The sequence below is a fragment of the Dermacentor albipictus genome, chromosome 1 (genome assembly GCF_038994185.2).
Source record: "Dermacentor albipictus isolate Rhodes 1998 colony chromosome 1, USDA_Dalb.pri_finalv2, whole genome shotgun sequence".
Classification (NCBI taxonomy): Eukaryota; Metazoa; Arthropoda; class Arachnida; order Ixodida; family Ixodidae; genus Dermacentor; species Dermacentor albipictus.
The window spans coordinates 219,152,404-219,175,801 of NC_091821.1; the positions used below are offsets into that span (position 1 = coordinate 219,152,404).

Below are 23,398 nucleotides of genomic sequence, written 5' to 3' on the forward strand. Positions count from 1 at the left end.
CACCCTGTTTTTTTTTCTGTTGTTAACGGTAGTTCATTAATTCCTATAGGAGCCGCAGTACCAAGATAGGTATTCAGAATGGACCTGTTTCCCGACATGACATGAGGAGAACTTTATTTGAGTCCTGAGGAACTGAGATCTTTGAATTACTGAGAGATCGAGAGGCACGTAGGAAATCAAGTAAGTCGGAGTAGACTGCCCAGTGAAACGTTCTTCACTCACGTCTTTAGCTGGCCTGTGGTATTTCCTTTTCAGTCGTTTGCTTACATGATGGGAAAAGAAGACCAGGAAGGGATGTGGTACGCACAAGGAACAACACCAGGCTGTCAGAACGGAAGGTGCCGCATGCCTGCACATGGTTCGCGGCTCCACTCTCGAACTTACCACCACGTTCGACTGGCAAAATGAAAGATGAGTTCGGTTTCGCTACAGCTCGCAGCACTATTTCTTCGAAGTAGCCGCTAGTTTTCAATGTGGAGCAAATTATGAGCTTTGTTCGCCCTGTCTTTCCATGGATCCACATCGATGTGGTTCTCCAGAGGCCAATAGTCGAGCAACCCCCCCCCCCCCAAAAAAAAAAAGCTGACTGCACTACGACTAGCGGGGAACCGTATTTTCGTAGCATCGCCTTCACCTGTAGTCCAGGTTGAAGACTGACGTGCGGTAGTCACCCCACCACCGAAACACAGTGGCCCTCCACGAATGGTCATTCCAGCAACTGGCACTCTTTTCTTGTGGACAAGCATACTTAGTGCAAATGGCGTCCGTTGCACACTTATAGCAATACCTAGAACATCTTTTTGACTGCAGTAAGGAATACCAGTAGCCCGCACGTTGCGTACAGTGCGAAAGCGATTCCCCCCCCCCCCCAGCCCAAGACACAAACATATACAATGAAAGACATATTAGAGCTAAGTTTGGTGTTGAGCGCTCACGATAACTGCGCAACAGATTAAATGAAAGTGCCAAGGACACATGTGAATACAGCTACAGATGTTGGAGCGATGCTCTATTATGTTTGCGTATCTGTACACGGCGGTTGTGCAGATTAAGAAGTGGTATAGCAAAAGTACACAGGCACTATGCGCCAAAGCAAACATAAAATAATGGTCGAATGTAAGTATGAGCGTCGGTCAGAGCTGTTACACCTGGAGCGAAAACAGTTACGACTTGTATACTCCAATCTCATTCTTTCAATCAATCACATTATGACCGATTCTAGACCAGCATCCATGCGTTTTTCTGCTAAATGTCGTTTCCTCATTGTCGCCTGATACATAAAACAAGGCTCCTCTTTGATTTCTTGAACGGATGAGAGAAAGGTGTACCCTGCGGCCGTAATTGACGACCACGACAAATTATTATTGAACGGGAACTACTTGGCTGTAATGCGAAACTTTGACATGATTATAAAATACGGTTTTTTTGAAATATGAATCTTATTACTGTAGAATAGCTTAAGAAAGATCATGCGCGCGAGCACAGAGTAGAGAATATCAATCTTTTTAACAGTTAATAGCTTTCTTCGGTTCTCTAGTCTATTTTCATTACCGTTGGTTAGGGGTGGTCGGACATTCGCCGTCGATACAAAGGCGACGATGCAGAGGGCGCGCGCTCTCGTGCATCCTGCTACAGCTGTTTGAGACATAAGTGCTGCCTGCCACTATTTAATCCAAACAACAGTTCGAGCGGGCCCGCGAAAGCCTAAGGGTCGTCAACTCCACATAACGAACTGGGACGCTTTCCGGCAGGCCAGAGCCCTCACCTCTTTCTCGGGTACCCAACCCCCTTTCGAAGATTGGGTCGCATCCTTGCTGCAAGACGCGAGCAAAGCCACTAAATTGGTGCCTGAGGAAGCCAATCTGCAGGAGGCAGATAGCAAGTTACTGCATATGTGGGAAGCCCTCGCCAGTCTGCAACGCAGATACAAACGCAATAAGCTCAACTGAACGCTCAGCAAACGTATTAGTACTCTCACCCTTCAAATCGAAGACTACGCACAACAACTTACTCGTCAAAATTGGCACAGAACATGCGACAGCATGGAGCGGCAACGAAACCTGCCCAAGACGTGGAATATCCTCCGTTGCCTCCTCGATCCGGCTAACAGCAAGAACACACAACAGCACAACTTGCAAAAAATTATTCACACCCATTCGGGCACGGACGCACAAGTTCTTCAAGAATTGATAGACCGATACAAAGGACCTCAACCTACTACACCCGCTCCAGCATACACAGGCACCGATAACGACCACCTGGATGTGCCCATAGAAGCAGCAGAAGTACGTGAAGCAATCCTCGCACTCCGCCCTAACTCAGCTCCGGGACCTGATGGCATTACTAATAAAATGCTTCGCAACCTAGATGAGGATTCTATACTACCCCTCACAGCTTATTTTAACGCATACCGGGAAACTTGAAACCTCCCCTCACAATGGAAAGAAGCCAAAATTATTATGATTCCCAAACCCGAGAAGCGCCTCCTACTCGAAAACCTCCGCCCTATCTCCCTGACTTCATGTGTCGGAAAAGTCCTCGAGCACGTCATCCTCACACGCTTACACAGACATATGAACGACAACGACCTCTTCCCCAATACCATGATTGGCTTCCGCCCGAAACTTTCTGCTCAAGATATCATGATTCAGCTCAAGCACCAAATTATCGATGGCGACAAAACCTCCAGGCTGGACACCAGAGCCATCTTGGGGCTAGACCTAACCAAGGCCTTCGATAACGTCACGCATGAGGCCATACTGAACCAACTGCCACAACTCCAGGTTGGACATCGAACCTATAACTACGTAAAGAATTTTCTTACAGGTCGCACGGCCACCATTACCATCGGAGGGTTGCAGTCGCCAATTATTCACTTCGGCAGTAAAGGCACGCCGCAAGGATCGGTTCTATCCCCTTTTCTCTTTAACGTGGCCTTGCTCGGACTACCGCCTGCATTAGCTAGCATACCCAACCTCAAGCATAGCCTCTACGCAGACGATATCACCCTGTGGGTCACCGGGGGCAGCGACGGAGACATCCAAGACACGCTGCAGCAAGCCATCAACGAGGTCGTTGCATACGTAGAACCGCGCGGCCTGGCGCGTTCCCCACAGAAGTCGGAGCTCCTTCTGTACAAGCCTAATTGGGGATGTCGACGTCCAGACCCACACCCACCCGAGATAGAACTCCACGTGCACCAGCAACGCATACCTACAGTACCTAGCATTCGTATCCTTGGCTTACGCATCCAACAAAACGGCAGAAACACGGAGATACTCAAGCAATTAGATAATCATGTAGACCAAACCACTCGCCTCATTGCACGCATCGGTAATCGACATCACGGCATGAAGAAAAGCAACCTTATACGCCTGGTAACCGCCTACGCCTTGAGCAGGATCACCTATGTCGCCCCGTACCTTAGCCTCAATGCAACTGAGAAGTCCAAACTCAATACCATGATCAAGAGGGCCTATAAACAAGCCCTACATCTTCCCATCACCACCTCTAACGAGAAACTGGACGCCCTAGGCATTCATAACACCATAGACGAGCTTATTGAAGCGCGCCGTATTAGCCAATACGAAAGACTTGCCAATTCCACCAAGGGCAGGCACATTCTAGGCACCCTAGGCATAACCTACACCACCCAATTCTGACCAAAAGTACCCATCTCTCCAAACATTCGTGATCAGCTAGTTATCCCGCCCATACCTTGCAATATGCACCCTGAACACAATCCGGAGCGACGTGCAGAAAGAGCTAAACAACTACAAAAGCGCTACGACCAAGCCGCTGACGTAACCTACGTGGGCGCAGCAGACTACCCCAACCAAAACGCCATGGCGGTCGTCGCAGTCGCGGGTTCACAGTACCACCTCTCCGCGGCCGCATCAATATTCGCCACGCAACCCGAAGTAGGAGAAGAAACGGCCATCGCTTTGGCCTACGCGGCTACCAATGCACACTGCATCATCAGCGACTCAAAAACAGCCATTCGTAACTACGCAAGAGGACTGATAGCACCCCAAGCGCAGAAGATTCTCTCTGGCACTCCTCCCTCAAGGCAACGCCGCGTGCAGATAATCTGGGCCCCTGGTCACTCGGGTCTGGCTGGAAACGAAGCCACACACGATGCCGCCCGAGCTCTCGCACACCGGGCGCATCATCCTTCTCCTGCGTCTTCCGATCCCGACCAGCCCTCTGTTCTGCATCGCGGTCACGCGCGGGACCGAATGGTCACGTTCGGAGAAATTCTACTGCACTACCGCAGAGAGCGGTTACGCTACCCCCCAGCACACAAAACACTAAGTCTCAATCCACCACTTGGCGACTCCTTCAGACACGAACTTTTCCGAACCCCGTGCTTTACAACCGCATGTACCCCGATGCATACTCACCACTCTGCAAAGCGTGCAAAGCCCGCGCCGACCTCAATCATATTATTTGGCAATGCCCCAATGCCTCACCCACCAACACCTCCCGCACTAACACACGCATCATTAGTACGGCCGAGCAGTGGGAGACGTTGCTGCTCAGCTTGGACCCAGAGGAGCAGCTCTGGGCCGTCCGGATGGCCGAAGACGCCGCCAGAAAGCAAGAACTGGCCGCCGTCTGAGGAAGGGGGGATTCGGGGTTAGTCTCCCGACCCCCGCCACCCCTTAACCCCATCAAGGACACAATAAAGTTTTATCTCTCTCTCTCTCCTCTTCTCCTGGCGCCCCTTGCGGGGTTTGCGGGAGAGGAGAATGCAGTCGGTTTTCACGCCGGCGCTCACGCCGCTGGTGACAACAGACGTATGACGAACTAGCTTAGATGTGCAGCTATATACTCCGTTTTTTCGTAGGCGCCGCCATATTGTAAACGCAGTGGCGCCGCTTATGAGCAGCGCCATACTGGCTTGGGTGAAAGCGGTGTTTTGCATGGCAGGTATACGCTCGGCGATAGGTTCTGGCGTTTGTTTTCGCGGTCGTGTGGTCTCTTTAGTATGACGTGCGCCTTCTATGTGGTAAACGGTTCTGTGAGACGTGCTGAAGTGGTTTAAGGCGTCATGGCGGAGTTTCTGCTGGCGTTGAGGTGAACGGAACACGCAGCGCGATGTGTGCGCGCATATTGGAGCCTACAATCAGCCTCGGAGATCAATTGTGTATTTCTGACTTTTCCATTTCCTAATGTCATCTTATTGCAGTATTATCCTCTATTTGTAAGCTGCGGTCCATGAAACATACGTGACGATCGTAACAGCGTGGGTACCGTTCTGCTACGACAGGACCTGTGATGTTATACTTTGACAAGCGTTCAAACTGTTCGCTGCAGGTTACATTGCGTGACTACTTGGTTCGATGGATGAGGTTTCCGCCCGTGAATAAAATAGTTTTGGCAAGTAATATCAGCATACCTTACAGTCTGAATTAAGCTTGTCCAGCAAATGGACTGTTTATGAACTGCGCGAGCGTCCTAAGCAGTGGTAGGTGCTGGATTAGATATCTTTGTTCTGTATACCACATGGTCAAAGCATACGGCATCAGCGGTTACATATCTATAAACGTTGTGCGGCATGACTATGCGAGGTCGTATTGTGGCATTAACTCGGTTTCTCTTGCTTTTTCGAGAAAGAGGATGATACCGAATTTTTTTTCGGTTGTGTTCGTTCCGTTCTTTACGACACACTCACACGTATTACGGAAATTTTGTCCTCAAAAATAGCCATCGCATTCTTTTTATGCAATCCCTCTCATATATTATGGCAGGCCAAAAAGGCAACGCCGAAGCGCGCAGCTTATATATGTATCGTGCTGGTGCGCCAACCGCAGTGATCGCTGTGTTGAGCAACGCCATCGGCCTCATGCAGGAAGACTAGCGTAGACATATAGTAATTTCAAGCCTACTAGACTTGAAACGCGCGAGAACGATGCCGGTGCATCACAAATATTTGATAGCGCCTGCCGCTTAGATGTTTCGTGGTTGCCTTAGGTTGGCCGTGCATGAGCATGCGCTCTGATGTTTTGTTTTACTCCCTATGCCAAGCGATCAGACAGTGAGCTGATTTATCATTTAATGGTGGTAATACAGACACCATGATTTTCTTTGTTGAATCAAAACCGATATAAGCAAAATAGTTCACAACACGTACACACACTGCGGCTGATAAAGCGCGTCACATTTTTGCGCCCCCAAGACATATTTCCGCCTACTCTAGTTACCTATGAACCGAAACGCTTCTCTGTCGACCTTATATGAACGGACATGGCGTAAATTTTAAAAAGTACGATTTAAAACATCTCGAAATCGTGCCACAGCACTCGGCAGCAATACTTTCAAGCAGCGCCGCGCCGGATCGCCCAAGCCAGAGACGAGGAGAGGCTCTCCGCGCGCCCTATGCTTCTCGCCCGATGAAAAGGTCTATATTACCGCTACAGATGAGCTCGTTAACGACAGGGAGGTCAATCAGACGCTCGTCCGGTTTGCTACCTTACACAGAGAAAAGAGGGTTAAGGGACAAAATTATGGGAAGAAAGGATAGAGAACACTGAGAGTGCCGCTTCATGCGGAGGTGCCCATCGACACCACATTTGGTCACTGAGGTCTGTAGAGGTCGGTTTCGTAGCTTGAGGGCTGCACCGCATGGGGAACATATCTGATGTCAGTGCAGAGATACATAAACACTTTGCTGTGGTCGCCGACGACGATTCGCTGTACGTCGTAGAGTTGATGGGACATAACAGTGGACAGTGCAGGTATAAACGGCCCCTGCTGTGTTCACCGGATGTTGAGTTGATGAATGCTTAGCCATTTAGTGTAATGTAACTTCATAAATTACGTTGGAAGCTGATTTGTGAAAACGAGCCCATGTAAGGATGAAATACAAGACATGAGGCCTCTAGCATTCCTCTTACAGCCTTTCTTTTTTCTCTTATCTCTGTTCCTGTTTAACAGCTCTCTTCTCCACGAAATTTGCCAGTGAAACACCAGGAACGCCACCTAAATAATCTCAATACAATATAAAGCTTTCAAGGGCGTCATACTTTTGATGTAGCCAATTCGCTTTCTCGAAGCATTCGGCTATTCACTTACATTGGCAATAATCGTCGATGGTTTCCGCAAATTTTTTTTCTTTTATAGCGCTGGTATTCTTTGAACACTTCGCGCACTTTCCGGGGGCTTTCTTTCTATCTATCAATCTATCTGTATAGCCGTTTTCCCGCCTACCAGGGTCCCTAGGTAGTCCGTGGTAGAATGGTTAGTGCATCGGGCTGCTGTGCTGAGGTAACAGGGTTCGAAACCAACTATACGACACATTTGGTTTACCTGAGTATGTGCGAACGTCTACGTACCTGTCACTCTTCAACGAGCCTACTTCACGCCTACATGGGTCACTGTAGAAGCGATACTGACGTAGGCACCACTGTTCGAAGAAACTCTTTGACGCCGACCTGGAACACTGGTTATGTGCCATTCGGTCTATGTAGGTCCTCAATCAACCTCTTTGATGCCAGTTTGAATTACTGGGTATGTGCCAGAAGGTGTGTGACACTCTTCAATGGACATCCTTGACTCCAACTTGGATAACTAGGTATCTGCCACTGGGAATGTGCCACTCTACAATTAAGAAAAAAGTTCCTTGCATTTCTCCGATGCTGAGCGGTATCGAACAAACGTTACAAGGGTTCCTCAAGGACAGCAACCTGATGCATTAGCAGGATGCGCCACGAACGCACTGGGTATGTGCACTCTTCAATGATCCTCTCGCCAACTTGGTCTAATGAGTGTGGGCCCCTGAGTGTGCGGCAAGCGAGCGAACAATTATCGGCGTTCGCAGGCACCGGCGCGCCACGCGTGAGCTTCTCGACAGTGCTACGAGATGGCGCAGCGTGTCCAGAAAGAAGCGCGAGAGAGGAGCCCGGTTGATGCACGACGCGTTTCTCAGGCGCAGTGCATTTCGGAGGCCACGCGCAGGCTTTTCGGTGGTGGCGCTAGATGGCACCGAGTGTTCTCCGGGAAGCGCGAGAGGGGAGCCCCGCTGCAGCACACGTCATATACATACCTCGTTTCGACGGTGGCAATACGCTGTGTCGCTATATCGATTCAATGCTAAACGCGCTACCGTCGACAGTCAGGGTGAGATGGGTTCTGCCGTATTTTTTTTTCTATAAAAACAGTAGCTGCGTCAATAGAAAAAAAAAAGGCCTAATAGAATGGCGCGAGAGAGACAGAGAGAGAGTAAAGGCGGAGAAGTTAACCGGAAGTAAATCTTTGGTTTGCTACCCTGCGCGTGGGTTGGAGAAGAGGGGATTAGAAAAATTAAGAAGAAGAGAAAGACAGAAAAGAAAAGAGCGGCACTGCAGGCGTTCACTAAGTCCGGTAGATCGCAAAAAGGGCAACAAAGCTTTCACAGTTTTCTGGTAGAATATAGAGTAACGTCTATGTTGGACGTTTCTCTCTTCCGATAGGGGTCGCTCGTCGAACTTATTGAGTAAAGAGGTCGTTCAGCATCTCTCTGCACAATAAAGCGGACACTCACACAGAATGTGGCCGATGGTCTCATCTTCACAGCTGTGGTCACAGACGCCAAGGATTGGCAGAATGGCGACAAGAGCTAAAGGGGAATGGTAGGAAAGAAGTTTAACTTTCTACGCTTGCTTCATTTTAACAAAATTTGCGTGGTCAATTCACAGTATTGTGAGCCTTTACAAAAATGTTTACTACATTTTGTTAATATTCGCGGGTGTCATCTCTTGCCAAAGGATGCAATCTCTTGTCATCTCTTGTCACCATGCTTCCTTCAAAAAGCTATGGCTAGAAATTGAAAGAAAGCGTGCAATATTTCCATCTTGGCAACGTTAACGTTTGCGGTATAGTTAGTTGCTGAATGAAAACACGATTCTACCTTCTATTGCTTTATAATGGTGATGATATATATGCTACAGCGAATGCATATATACTTATTGGACCATTTCACTCCGATAGGTCTTGTTGGCTCACTCGCCTAGTCGTTCTGATGTCTGCCGCTGGTGCCGGCGTTTGCCGGTATTCGCCACGATGACCGTATCAGGAATCCCAAATTTCATTGCGAGGAGAATATAAAGAAATAGAGACAAAAAATACAGTTTTGCCCTTAATGCGAAGTAGTAAAGCGATAGCTGCCATAATATACTGATACAGATTGCAAGCCAAAGTTTTTACCTCTCATCCACAGCGCCGCTACTCTACAGATGAGAATACTGCGCCTGGGAAAGCATGGTTACGCCGTCATTAGCTATGACTGGGTGACGCACTATGCCTGGCTGTCGCCACACCCTGTAGTATGTCCATCAATTGACTGAACACAGAGGAGACACCTAGGACACACCAGGAAAAGCTTTACCACACCAGCAGTTGGACGCGAACTGAGAGACCAACTGATAACACATGAATGCGATACAAATAAATTCTTACGTACCGCACTCTATGAGCGCCCGTGTCCACTCGGTATGTCTTCGAAGAAGCAATTCGAAGAAGCATTTTATGCCAGAAAGTCGCCGTTATTTGCACCTTGCATACCCCCCCCCCCCTCACACCTCCCATTTCAATGACCATAATTCGCGTGCTTGTCGTCGCTTTCCTTAATTATAAAGCGGCATCACCATTCGCTCGCACACTCGTCCAGTCAAGTTGCACGCCGGCTAGGGCATGCACCATTGGTCCATCCTTCGCTAAAGCACTTTTGGCAAGAAACGAACCGGCGGGAAATCTCAAAAGCCGCGCGCTGCCCTTGCGTGCTCTTCGAGAACTTCGCGCAGAAACAATCCTGCGCCAGCATCCGTGCCCATTCTGCTTCAGAAGAGCCTAAACTTGTCGGCGATCGTTGCAGCCCAGTTGCTTTGTGGCGCTACTTTTCTAACGCGCCGGATTTTCCCGACGACAAAGTCGGCCTTTCCGACGACGACTCGCGCGCTACGCGCTCATGCCCGAGGAAGCCTCTCGACTCGGTCCACGCGGAAATGCCGCTTTGAATAATTGCTCCTCTATCTTTGTTTCGCCCCATTTCTTGTTCCTCAGACGAAGCCGGGCCGCGTTCGCCGCGAGAAAGCTTCTTTTAGGCGGCGTGTCCCCAAACGACCACGCGCGCGCGCATATTCCGGGGCTCGAACGAGGCAGGAGGAACGAGCCGTCGCAAAGAGGTTCTGCACCGCGTGCGTCGTCGGTCCGCGGGGAGCCGCGACTTCATCCTTGAGCCGCGACCCCCGCGACCGGCCCGACGAGCCGCGCGCGTGTGGGACGCGGCGCAATTAAAAGTAAACCGGCGGCTCCTTCTCCGCGCAGGCAGCGCCGCGCGCGCCCGCCGAGGTCTCAAGTTTCAAGATTGTCCATTTTCTGGGAGGGCGCCGCGAAATTCTGGGATCAGGCGTCGTCGCCGCCGCCGCCGGATGATTAGTATTTTCTGCGCCGCAGGTTGTTCCCTGCGCGCTCAATTATTCACGCGCGGCGCGACCATTGCTCAGAAAGTTTCAACCGAAGCCCCCGCGCCAGTCGCCGCGCTTCTAGGTCAGCGAGCGTGAAAACAGCGCGAGGCATCGGCGCTCCGTATCCCGCGGCGGTTTACTTATTCCCCGACGATAAAGGATTCACGGGGCGCTCGCGGACAGGTGCGCGGCCGACGTGCGAGTTTCCTTCGCGACTCCCTCGGGATGAAGAGGAATTGTTCCTCTAACTGATTAGCTCTGCAGAAGTTGCGAGGACAACCTGAGAGTTCCTTGTGCATTCTTCATTTATCGCCACTTGTCCTTGTGGATGTCGAAATCGGCCAGATTATAATCCTCGGGGGCGGAACCCCCGAATTTAGAAAATGCGAACGACCAAAAACAGTAGCTTCAATTTAATGAGAAGCTTGGGACGTGTATGGAAAGTTATTTTCTTCTTTGTTGCCTAGGATGGTATTAACGAAGAACTGTTGAAGGGGTGAGGACATCTCGCACACTTTTGCGTGTCACAGTAGTGCGCTATATCGTCGGCGAATCTCGACTTCTATTATTTATCAGCAGGTGAAGCGCACAGCCTGCAATTCAGGCACGGACTCGTGTGAATAAATTATTTGTTTCTGCTTGTAAAGAAAAGAGAGTTTTGCGAGAGTGAAGGTGGGGATCCCTTTGATGAATGGGCACTCTGATGAATGTGATAATGTGTGCGTTCAGTTAAGCATGTCAAATGCACAAGCGAGCAAACGACTTGCTGTAGTATTTCGTTATGTTAAACTAAATAATGTAGTGCGAACTCTGATCAATGTCATTCGGTGCTTTTAGCGAAGATATTGCCACACAGTCTACACATCAAAAGGTAAATGAGGCAGAATCTTTGAAAATTAGCGTAAGTTCGTTGCAGTCTTGCTTTCACTAATTCAGCAACTCTTTCATCCCTTTATACAAGAGTTTAAGCCGTGCGGTCCACAGCCTCGTGGGCGGCTCCTCCGTATGATCGATAGGAAGTTATCGAAGCGAACAGCTGTAAATGATTCTGCTCTTCAATATTAAATACGGACGCATTTATTTCTCCAAATATGTTTACCGCATTTGTCGTTATTCATGCTGTACTGCACTGGTGGCCTCCTTCGCACCAGGGCTTGCAGGGCAAGTCCTAACGTAACAAGTGTACAAGCAAATGGAAACGGCATAGCTAAGGTAGTGAGCTGCCAAAACTTCTTTCTCGACAACGAAACTACGTTCGCAAAGCTGTGAAACTTCTTCGTGAGTTAATTAGGGCGGGACGCAAGTACGGTTAATTGTAGCCGTTAAGTAAGTGAGTACTGGGCGCCCATCCTTATTCAGCGGTACTTCGCAGGCTCTCATATGCGACCGCCAGAGGCCGCCATGTGTGGCAGCAAATAGTCACTCTGTATGTGCTCCCATTTGCGGACCTCATATTGGACCACTAGCGGCGGAGCAGCAAGGAGAAGCGAGCGATCAGGATTTGCAGGATGTCTGCACTTTTTTACGGCGAAGCTGCTTACCTCTAGCCACCGTATGCATCCCCTGCATGCGTGTCAAGGAGGGCCTCGCATGGTTTACGTCTGTATCACGGCGCGTGGACAGCAGTGCGTGGGCCGATCCCGGAGATAGTGCCATGCCAGGCCAACCCGCGACGGAGGTGAAGCAGACGTTCAGCCCTCTGCCAACTTCCAAAAATAAGTTTAATATCCTGGGTCTAAATAGAACCACAGAAATTCGCGCTGTATGAGAGACAATATATATATATATATATATATATATATATATATATATATATATATATATATATATATATATATATATATATATATATATATATATATATATATATGTACGCGCAAATGTACTTAGTGGCGCAATTTGGCCTCCATGCGCTTTGTTTTAAACCCTGTTTGACGAATTATGATAGGGGGGGAAGAGTGTGGCGACCACCTGCGCACGTGGCCTGCGCTTCTGTGGTTATAACGTCAAGCGCGTCGAAGCTGCCAGCGCAGCTGCAGCAGCGGTTGCGGCGTATGCATGGGAAGTGCGGTGACCGCGACGGCGCTTGTGTTGGCGCAGTGTGGTGCCGCATTAAAAAAATGCATGATTTCATCATTTATACAGCCCAGGTATGTAGCCAATGAATGCCGCCTAAACAGCTTCTCTGGTAATCCGTCCCTATGTGAATGTTGCGGCCCCACGATTTTTTTTTTTTTTTCGGACGTGAGTACTTGACTCGAGAGGAGAATCTAAGTCGCAACTTTTGGCGGTCAAACCTGGAGACATCCACTCACCTTGTCTATGCAGGCTACAGACCGCCAGGAAAACGGCTTCCACAGTCCTGTTTCATTCAGCTGTTTACACATTGATCCTTGATTATCCACATCACGTAGTAAGGCAAATGTTGCGCAATTTTCTGCACCCAGTAGTAACAGTGATTCGTTTTCGGCACACTGCGCATCTCAGCAACAAGTGACAAAATGGTAATCGATTAACCCTTTTCAAAAGCGTAAGTCAAAAGGGCAGTTCGCTCACACACTGGGCCAGAGACAACACGGGTGAAGGCTAAGCATGCACGCGCCAGCACCCCCCCCCCCCTTCCATCTCCCAGCAGCACTTCGGGGGCTTTAGCTATAACCACGTATCTCCACACACAGCAAAAATCTCATCTGAGGCTTCCCCCGGCTTCGGAAACAGACGGGAGGTTTGAACGGTGCTCTATAAGCTCGACAACAGCCCACTTTCTGAACGTACAGTTCTATAGCGCCAGGTCATCACATAGAGTTTAACAGCAGGCTCTGAAATCCCTGCTTCGTTTTTGAATAGCGGTTAACTTATATGACAGACCGTGACCGCACGCCGGCGTATCTCCCCTCTTTCTTTCCTCACATTTTCATCGCCGTTTCCCCGCGTCGGGTAGCCAGCGTGGATCCAAATTCGTAGAACAGTTCGTACGATATGGCGGGTCGTAAGAGCAGAAGTCCGACTACCAAATATACTAACATATGATTAACGTATATTGCTGTCCACTGACATATTCCCCCCGAACAAAAAGACTGGTGAATTTGACCGCCTGATTAGAGCCTTGGTTAACCTCCCTGTATACATTTAGTGTTTTTTTTTTATCTCTTCAAACGTAGTGTTTCATGCGGAAAAAAGTGAGAGAGGACTTTCCAGAGGCCAGCCAGCCTTAATTGACATTCTACTCTGAACGACAGATACGCTCCCCTGGGCTCTAACGATTAGTTGTTTGTCCTGCAACCCGAAAGCCTTGTGTTTGCGGATGAGCAGCAAATAAGTGAGCGCTTCACAGAAGGTATATTTTGCGTTCGTGTTACGGACAACTCCTTCAAAAAAAAAAGGAAAAAGAAATTAACTTCCTTTTATGTTCTACGTTTTTTTTTAAAGAAGCTCGCATATCCACGCCGAAGTTCACAAATCCGCTCGTTTGTAAGACGTTTGTAAATACGATCGCCGATGATGATGAATTTCAGAGGGATACGTCATGCAGATTTTGCGAATGAAAAGCTTAGCGAACCCGGTTCGCCGCTGTGTACCCTTGCTTTATACATAAGGCAACTCGTGAGTCGAAAGAATCTGCTAGTGAGTTGCGCCCAATACAACAGTAGTTATTCCGAAGAATAGAAAGTTGGGCGAGTTGGACGGGAACATGATCTTGAATTGTAGCGCGAAGGGACACAGACAGAGACTAGAAGCAGACAGGACGAGATAGGACAGCTCGTCCTGTCTGCTTCTAGTCTCTGTCTGTGTCACTTCGCGCTACAACTCAAGATCATGTTATTCCGAAGAATTGCGAGTCTGGTGAGCACCCGTTCTCACCCAATATGGTTGAACCGTTTCGTGCCGAACAGGTAACCGTTATCATTATTTTTTTTTTTGTTCAGGTTCGGTTCGGGTTCAGGCACGTTCCAAGATTAACGTTTCGGGTTCAGGTTCAGTTTCGACAGTAATTCCGGTTTGGGTATGGTTTCCGGTTCGGGTTCAGTTCGACACTCTGATATAAAGACATATTGAGCACTTTGTTGTGACTCACGTTAAATAATCACAAAAACGAAACCTGTGGACAAGGCTTGCCATTGCCTGTATGGAACGTAGAATAAGAGAATATGCAAAAGAAAGCAAATGTTCGCGGATGTGGCAGCCATAAAAAGTAACATGAAAGAAGCACCTGTGCATTGAAAAAAAAGAAGAAAAGATCTGTTTCCATCCCACACTTGCCGACTTCCTTAAAAATTCACCCTGCAAGTTTAGTTTTACTTCAGCAAAAGGAAACAAGAAATTCAACAGATCGAGCACAAAGGAAGATGTCCGACATGTGCAACAGATTTAGTTGACAGCTTCAATTGCTTCTTTCGATCTATTTACACAAAACCCAATAGTACTACCAGCCGAGAAGGCGCATTTCAGCTACTGCTTGAGTTAGATGCTATCGCAAGCTGACCGGAAAATCTATCAACAAGGTTTCTGAAACGATATGCAGAGAGGACGTCTTTTTACGCAACGGTAACTGTTGTAAAACCTGTTTCAACACATTCACTTCTAGAGGACTACCGGAATGCAATAGTAATCCACGTTTTAAAGGAGGTAACCGCATGCAAATAAAAAATTACCGCCCCTTATATCAGTGACGTCAGTATGCTACAATAGATAGATAGATAGATAGATAGATAGATAGATAGATAGATAGATAGATAGATAGATAGATAGATAGATAGATAGATAGATAGATAGATAGATAGATAGATAGATAGATAGATAGATAGATAGATAGATAGATAGATAGATAGATAGATAGATAGATAGATAGATAGATAGATAGATAGATAGATAGATAGATAGATAGATAGATAGATAGATAGATAGATAGATAGATAGATAGATAGATAGATAGATAGATAGATAGATAGATAGATAGATAGATAGATAGATAGATAGATAGATAGATAGATCAAAGGCAGGGATGTTAGCCAGTCAAGAGTCCGGTTGGCTACAAGCTTGTAAAGTAGGTTAGGAGAATGCGAGCAAACTTGAAAAAGGGAAAAAAATCGAGAGGCAGACATAGGCTAAACGACAGGAAGGTGGCTGCTTAGAGTAGATTAGCGAAAAGTGTTCAGTTTTATTGTATCAATCCGGTTACATTGTTCAAACCTACTTCAAAAGTGTTAGAACACTTCAATGAATCTAAAATTTGTTTTTAAATTATAATGTGGATCAAAGAACTTGTGTTATGTTGAAATACCAACTGAACACCACAAAACAATATAACTATACAGTTTTTATTTAAACAAATAATTTTTAAAAATCGCTAATGGAAGATAGCATAATTGAAGTCATTCAGGTGGATTGCTCAAAGAGGCGGAGATTACTTGCACAATAAATCCAAATGAATAATCAACTAATGAAAAAAATATTCTAATTAACATTTTGGTTTATCTTACTGCCCATATTACAATTTACGAATTGCATTGGGTGAGTTCGCAAGGCGTATCCAATAGCAACGAATTTTCAGGATGAAACCAGTTCCGAGGTACTCAGTCTCAAAGTGTGCGACAAAATACATGGGCGACCCAGTTAATTATGCGCTCCAATGCATAACACGACGGTTTGTTAAAAAAGTAAGTGGAACACTAGTGCATTCTTACCGCACGTTTCACCGCGCATATCTTGAAAACCGCCACGCGATCCTTAGAATTCGTTGCAAGTGGACATGCCTTGCAAACTCACCGGCTACAATTTCGTAAATTGCAATATGTGCTGTAAAGTAAAGAATTGAAAAAGGTAACTAGTGCACTTTTGTTAATTAGTCGGTTATGCCTTTCTAATTCTGATGCAAATAATGTCCGCCTCTTCGAGTAATACAGCTAAATGACTTAGGTTACGCTATCTGCCATTGACGATTTTTAAAAAAATTGCATAAGTTCTAAAATAAAGCACCCCGTATATAACTTTGGCGAGGTGTTGTTGTGCGTTCGAGCCCGCGGTGGCAGTCACTGAGACTAAGTAATATCGATACGGTAACTTCATCATCAAAGCATACTTCTGCTACAATTTGACAAAAGTTAACAAAAGCAGGAAAAGAAAAGAAAGAATATCGTACTCGCTAAGTGTTCTGCGTGTGGAAACTAGATTGAAACGCTGCTGTTTTCATGTTTGTTGCTTCCAAACACCAGTACCGACAACGAAACAACGAAATTTGTTACGTAAGAATGGAAATGATGTATATTCATTGTACCCCAGGGCATATATATATATATATATATATATATATATATATATATATATATATATATATATATATATATATATATATATATATATATATATATATATATATATTATAGCACGGTTAAGTGCTCTCTTCAATTGTGCTTTTATTGTGCCGCGCCACACTTTCTTCTTTTTCCTTCTGCTCCACTCATCGGCTTACCTAATAGCGCGGTCAGCTTGAGGGCACGCGGTTTGGTTTGCAAAGCAGCAGCCTTGCCAAATCCCGTGGGCCAGTAGGATTAATCCTATTTGCATACATTACTTTCTTTTCCGTGAACATGACTGCTCTGAAAGCAGGCGAGACAATACGCCGCAACCGGCAGCCTCTACACTAAATTGAAGCCGGTCAGGCGCAAAACGGCACCGTTAATTGAATCAAACAGGAGATTGCTGGCGCTTCGTTACTTTCCGTTTTTCTCTTCGCTCCCCCCGTGAGCGCGCGCCGTCGACGCAAGGGAGCGGAACGCTATGCATGCGTGGTTGCGTTGCCAAACTTTGCGGCCTTTCAGCCCTATTCGCGCCCCCTGTCCCTTTTTTTTTTCGTTCTCCCCGTTCTTCCCAGCGGTCTGCTCATTACGTAATGAGATAACAATAAAGAAGAGAAAGTGGCAGAACTTCGTTTGAGCAATGTTTCGGTGTCGCTGCACGCCCTGGCCTGAATTTATTCCCCGCGGCTGAAACGTACCAGCGATCTACTCGGGGCACCCATAAAGCGCCTGGCCCATCTTTCGGAATGAAACGCAGCTATGTTTCGTTGAACGTCGTTGTACCGGCATCGCCGTTTCCCCCCCCGTTAAATTAACGGTGCGCGCTTGCAGTTTCTGCGCAAAACGCTTCGAATGGACTGTCAAATCTCTGCAGGGGCTGCGGCGCACACTCGAGAGCGCGCGCTGGGACTGTCGCTATCACTGCTCGGGGAATTCCGCGAATGCACCGTACACAAGATCCGCGCCTTCACGCACGAACAGTAACGAGCTGTCGCGCACTCGTCCTTCTTCGCGCGCGAGTCGTGTTCGCGGGGCATCTCAAGTCGCACCGGCGCGCGCTGTCAGTTTCGCGCGTATTAACGAGGTTTTATGAAGTCCGCGTTCGCGGGAGTGCGGCGGAAAACGGCGCGCCGAAGCAAAGCGCGCCGCCGTAAGCGGGGAATTCGCATTTACGCGAGAGGGAAGGGATGCGTCTCCAGAATGGCTCCCCCGGCGCCTATAGACACGCCGTGTCCCTTCTCGACACGCGGGGAGCGCGAGATTTGAGATTTGCGCGGTCGTCAAACTGGCCAGATGACCCTTCGGGGACCCTTGCGGCTCGTAGCGGCTTGTAATGATCGCCGCCCCTTCGTTTAAACTATAGAAACGCGGCGCGTCTCCGGCTCCGAGCAGCTGCTGCCGCCGGCGCTGCTGCTGCTGCCGCCGCTGCGGCTCGCGTATATACCGAGCCGGCCGCGCAGTCGCGAAACTTTGTTGTCTCGCCCGGCCCCGAACGGCCTCGTAACTTTTCGGTATCTCGGCCACGCAGCGCCGGCCGGTGTGTCCGCGCTTCGCCGCGGGCGTTGGCGCGCTCCCGAGGCCCGCGCGTGGCCTGTGGGGCGGCGCATATACGGCACGCTGCAAGGCCGCGCGCGTGCCCTGGCCGCGGGCTCTCCCTTCGTCTCTGCTCGGTCCATTGTCTGGCGCCGCGTGACACGACCAGCTGTCTCTTTTGAGGGGCCAGGCCTCTGCCAGCACGCGGCCCGGCTCTTGCTCCCTGCTGATTTGTTGATCCCGCGTCCGGAGGGAACTCGACGCGCGCCCACTTCGTGTAGAGCGCGCGCGGGAACAGTTTGGCCGAAACGATTGTGCTTCTTTCCATTGTACCGCAGTGGCGCAATGGCTCGCTCTCCTCTTTGGGCCTCATCCACGCGACACAATTATACAGGGCGCCCTTCTCTGTAGTTTCTCTCTGTTGCCGCTCTGCCCGGCAAGAAACGAGTTTGTATCTAACCGTGGCAGAAGCGAGTTCGAGGTCCATTGGTGCAGTTGTCCTTTTCTGTTCTGCCAAAACATAACCGGATGTCAGCCTTTTCGTTCCACGTTTCTTCTTCGTTCTGTCTGTCCGACTTTTTTTTTTCGCTGACAATGAATATCCTCCTGTTTGATTACTTCTTGTTCTGTTCAGCGGAACGGTGAAAGTAAAGCAAAAAATAAAAGCATTATTACGATGAATGCGCCAAATAATACAACGGACGAAGGAAGGAGACACGAGACAACCATTGCGACAACACATTGCGCCACGCTGCGCGCATCGCTCGTTTACCAGTATGACGCTGCGGTTCTGACAAAGTGCACAAAATTCGGAACAAAATGATATACGTATTACCAGGGTGCTGCTATTAGTTAGTGAGAAACATATACTTCAACATGGCCTAAAATGCATGGGAAGTCTATCTTACCCTGTGCCCTTAACGACATGCCTACAGCTCTTGCGTCTCTTAAACGTTCTTACCCTTCCATCGGCATTCTGGAATGAGGACGCCTCTCCAATGCCGCATTCATCCAATAAAAATGTTTGTTCTCTCTCTCTCCATCGTGCTCGAGTGCATCCTTCCCGACCTCAAGAGCTAAACCACGCATTCGCTCAGTTCGTATCTCGTACAAGTTAAGTACTATATTATACAGTCCAGGCGCGTACCCAGAATTCTTTTCTTCAGGAGGGGGGGGGGGGGGGGGGGGTGCACCGAAGGTAATTTTTTTATGCAAATGAGGGGGAGGTACCTTTACTAGTACAAATATGAATAACGTTCACCATTCGCCATGAAGACGCGTAAACCCGCAAAAGAGAAATGAAATAAGGTGTATATCACAGGTAGGCCTGCGAGATACACCTCTCCTTTACATGGCAAACAAGGAATCACATCAAATGGACTCGCGCAGGACAGAAGCGCAGGAAGAACACTGCCAAGAACATGTAAACAAGCGAAAGTGCAAAATAAAGATTTCTGTAGTAGAATACAACTTAAAGAAAAACAGCAGTTAGCAACCAAGGCACACGGACCGCGCGGGATTGTGTCACTCCACCAGCCAATCACAGAAGCAAACATGCCGCTTGATTTCGCCCCCTCCCCCCCCCCCCTGGGTACGTGCCTGATACAGTCCACACACAGAGTGGGGACAACTGTTCTATACTTGCACTGTAATATATAGCGCTCAGTATGAGCTACAACGTGAAAGGGCATGACAAAGCGGTCACGCGCTGTAGCTCGTACTGAGCGCGACAGTACACATCTCTTGCACGAGGCGTTTCCGTGCAACGCTACATTTACGCATTTTGCGACCATTGAGAGCAACGACACCATGCAATCGTCCTTTCGTGTACTAAAGGTGTACGGAAAGATATTCATAACCGGAAATACTTTCAGGTGCGTTGAGGGGCGCTCCATTAACCGTCACATTCTAGCCACGCTACAAGCGCCAATTATGCTTCACGATCGTATGCCGTCCTTCCAGCAAATTGCTAAATTCGTCGTTGATTTGCGGGAGCCGGCGAATCGCGCAAGTTTCTCCTGCTTCTGATGTTTGTTATCACTGTCTCCTTATTAAGCATAACCAACGTCGGAAACAATTGCACCCAGAGACGCGTGCCTGAATCAGTGGCAGGCGAAACAAAATTATGCGTCCGACGGAAACCTTCGATTTTGTTTTAAACACACGAGGTACAGCCAGGCCGCCAAGCCGCGCGACAGCTACAGTGCTATAGAAGCTCGCCGCCTCGCGCGCGTGCCTGAAAAACAAACAGACCGCAGGGCGATGGACGCTGCAGAACCGAAAGAGGGGGGGTGTGTCCGCCATTAAGGGAACCGCGGCGGCGCCCGCTAATCGCCCACGTCCGCGCTCGTCACGCGTGCCGTTCGGAAACGCACGCCGCCGCGGTGAACGCGCTCGCGTCCAACGCGGCGCGGCCCGCGGGCGGCGGCCGCAATTTGGCGACCGGACCGGCGCGAATATCGCCGCCGCGCGCTCTGCGACTGCACTGCGTGTCGCTCTTTACGTCCGTCCGCCGGTCAGGTGATTGCCGCCGACGCGTGCCAAAATTGCGTCATTAATTATTCACGTCCCCATCTCGCGCGCGAGCGGCCGCGCCGCCTCGAGTTCATAGTTTCCCTGTTTTCGCTTCTTTCGACTCCGTGTGGCGTAATTAACTGGCGCCCGCACCGTAGGATAGCGCTTATGCATTTTTTAACCGACACCCAAGTGTCGCGCGCGTTGCGAGCCCCACCTTCTTCGCACCCACTGAAGCTACGTGCATGCCTACTCAGATTCTCTCCTGGGCCTGCCACCGTTCCTTGATTCCTTTTTTTTTTTCACTTTTTAGCGCCCAACTCGTTCAGCCGTATACATTTCTGCTGTTTCGTCCCAGGGTGGACGTGGTCGCTCAAGGAACGCGTCGTCTCTCGGTTATACGCTCCCAAGCAGCACGGCGTGAGCGGCTATATAGCCGCGCGAGAAAACGGCTGAAACAGAAATCTTGATTGCTCGCGCGAGGCTAACGAGGACCTGCTCCCATTGTTGCGACACTCGCGCGTCAGGCTTGCCCAACTCGTTACCGTGACTGCAATGACGTTGTTAAGCGCACGGGTCTTTGTTTGTTGGTCGGCCGTGCATGCCGGCCTGAATAGCAGACGCGAGCGCCTAGAAGTGGACATTACGACAGGCTTCTTTGCAAAACAGAATGAAGTTAGTGAAACACCCATTGTCTTTAACGGAGAGCCACCGGTGCGCGCCTGTGTTCTCTTCTTTGGTTAAGTGTAAAATTTTACGCCGCGTGGACGCTCACGCCATTGGTTCCCGCCGAGCACGAGGACTTTGCTGGCAGGCGCCGGAAGTCGTTCGTGGTTGCGAGAAGGCAGGTGACAGAAAAGCAACTCCTAAAGTGCTTATCTTAGCACCATATGCGCTTCTTCTTTTAGTTATCTAAACTGTTAGGTGAACAGACGACTACCTTGCGGCACAAAAAGAAAAGAGAAAGAAAACGCTTTCCTTATGCTGCAACGGCCTGTGAGATTGCTGAGGCGTTAGTGGCGCTGTTTAAGACGGCAACAGTCTTTTTATATGGTTCTGAGTACGCCTAGCATACCAAGTACCGTGAAAAGTATTGCAAAAGCTTTAAAGACAAATATTTCAACACCAGGTCAACTTTAAAGCAAAAAAAAAAGTTGGAAACGTTTTATGACCTAATCGACCTAATTATTTAAAGAAGAAATGTTATAGTCGCGCGTTTATTGATATTATAGCGCTAATATCTTCAGTCCGGCACTAATTTGGCCTCGCACTAATTTTTATGCATCTAGTTTATTCTTAAAGGGGTGAGGCTCAAGGTCCCTCTGGGGGAGGAAGGGGCGTTGTCGGACTGCGCTCGGTTCACTCGCTCCTGACGTCTTGGTCGAGATCCGAATCAGTTCTGACCGGGTCCAGCGTAAGCGCAGAAATTTTGAAAATAAAGGGATATCTCTCACAACTTCTCCAGAACTCGTAATATGCATGCATCGTGACATCAACAATTATCTTACGTAAATATACATGCGTGTCGATTTGTGGACTATTAATGCTTTCATTGCGAGGGATCCTCTTTGACCGATTAATCACTTGAAGAATGCTTCAAAATAATGAGGCCAGCGTGCCCTTTATATAGACGCGTTCTGGATAGGAATTAGTGTGCATATTAAAATAGCTCTTCATTACATTAGAGGGCGCTAGAGTGCACCTATGTCTTTCTTTTCAATTTCCTTTCTTTTCTTTTTCTTTTTTGCTAACACAGCGCTTATACAGCGTGCAACAGTAGAAAATAAAAGTCTGGTATGCTTAGGAAGCAGTCGTCTTGTGCAAATTTCGTATTCTCACTATGGATTTCGATTCCACAGTTTCGGTGCATTGGTATGCAGGAGCGAACGACTAATATAAATTTTGAAGTCATGCTTTTTGTGTTATACACAAAAATACACCCACCCTATTAACTGATCAATTAAACCATTTAAGGCGGGCGATAAATCACGCCAAGAGTTTAATTGACGCCCCGCGCCGCATATTGTAATGATACTGGGTGTATTATTTGATTTTGGCGAAAGCTAATTGGACAGATACCATAATTACTCATACGAAATATCTGCGACGACCACTTCATTCAGCGTCGCCTCGACGTGCCCGGTGTGTCATAGATCCAGCATGCTGGGGCAACTCTCACCTTCAATCCTACAGTCGCTGCGGATTGTTCACAGTCTGCAACGTACCACACTTATGTACTACATCGCAGTTGAGAGTGTTGATCACACCGACCCTTCTACCCTCCGTCCGACCTAAGCTTGCGCACGTTATTGGCAGACCCATATGCAACGCAGAAGAAATTGTTGAACGTTTGACATCCAATAGCTTTATCTTTATAGTTCTCGTTAACATTTAACCTTTCATAAGTTGTTGATGGTCACAGCTTTTGCACACGTCGATGGATATTTAATACGGTTTGATCATTTTAACATAGTTATTTCGTTACGTATTGTCTCCTTTCGTTAATTCCAGAGTGTGGCTAGTTTGGTCATCGCTTCCTTGTGAGCAGTGAGAACCGCTACTTGACGGGGTATACGTTGTCCTTAAAGAGGAAAAACCGCAGAAGTGCTT

At 48.3% G+C, this 23,398-nt stretch overlaps 1 protein-coding gene and 1 pseudogene across 3 annotated transcripts in view; one reads left to right on the forward strand and one right to left on the reverse strand.

Annotated features, from left to right (window-relative positions):
• Positions 1-23,398, forward strand: part of LOC135897418 (neural cell adhesion molecule 2-like) — a 551,631-nt gene that overhangs the window by 266,998 nt on the left and 261,235 nt on the right. The gene's annotated exons all lie outside the window — the stretch shown is intronic.
• LOC135897432 (U2 spliceosomal RNA) lies at positions 12,070-12,251 on the reverse strand (annotated as a pseudogene).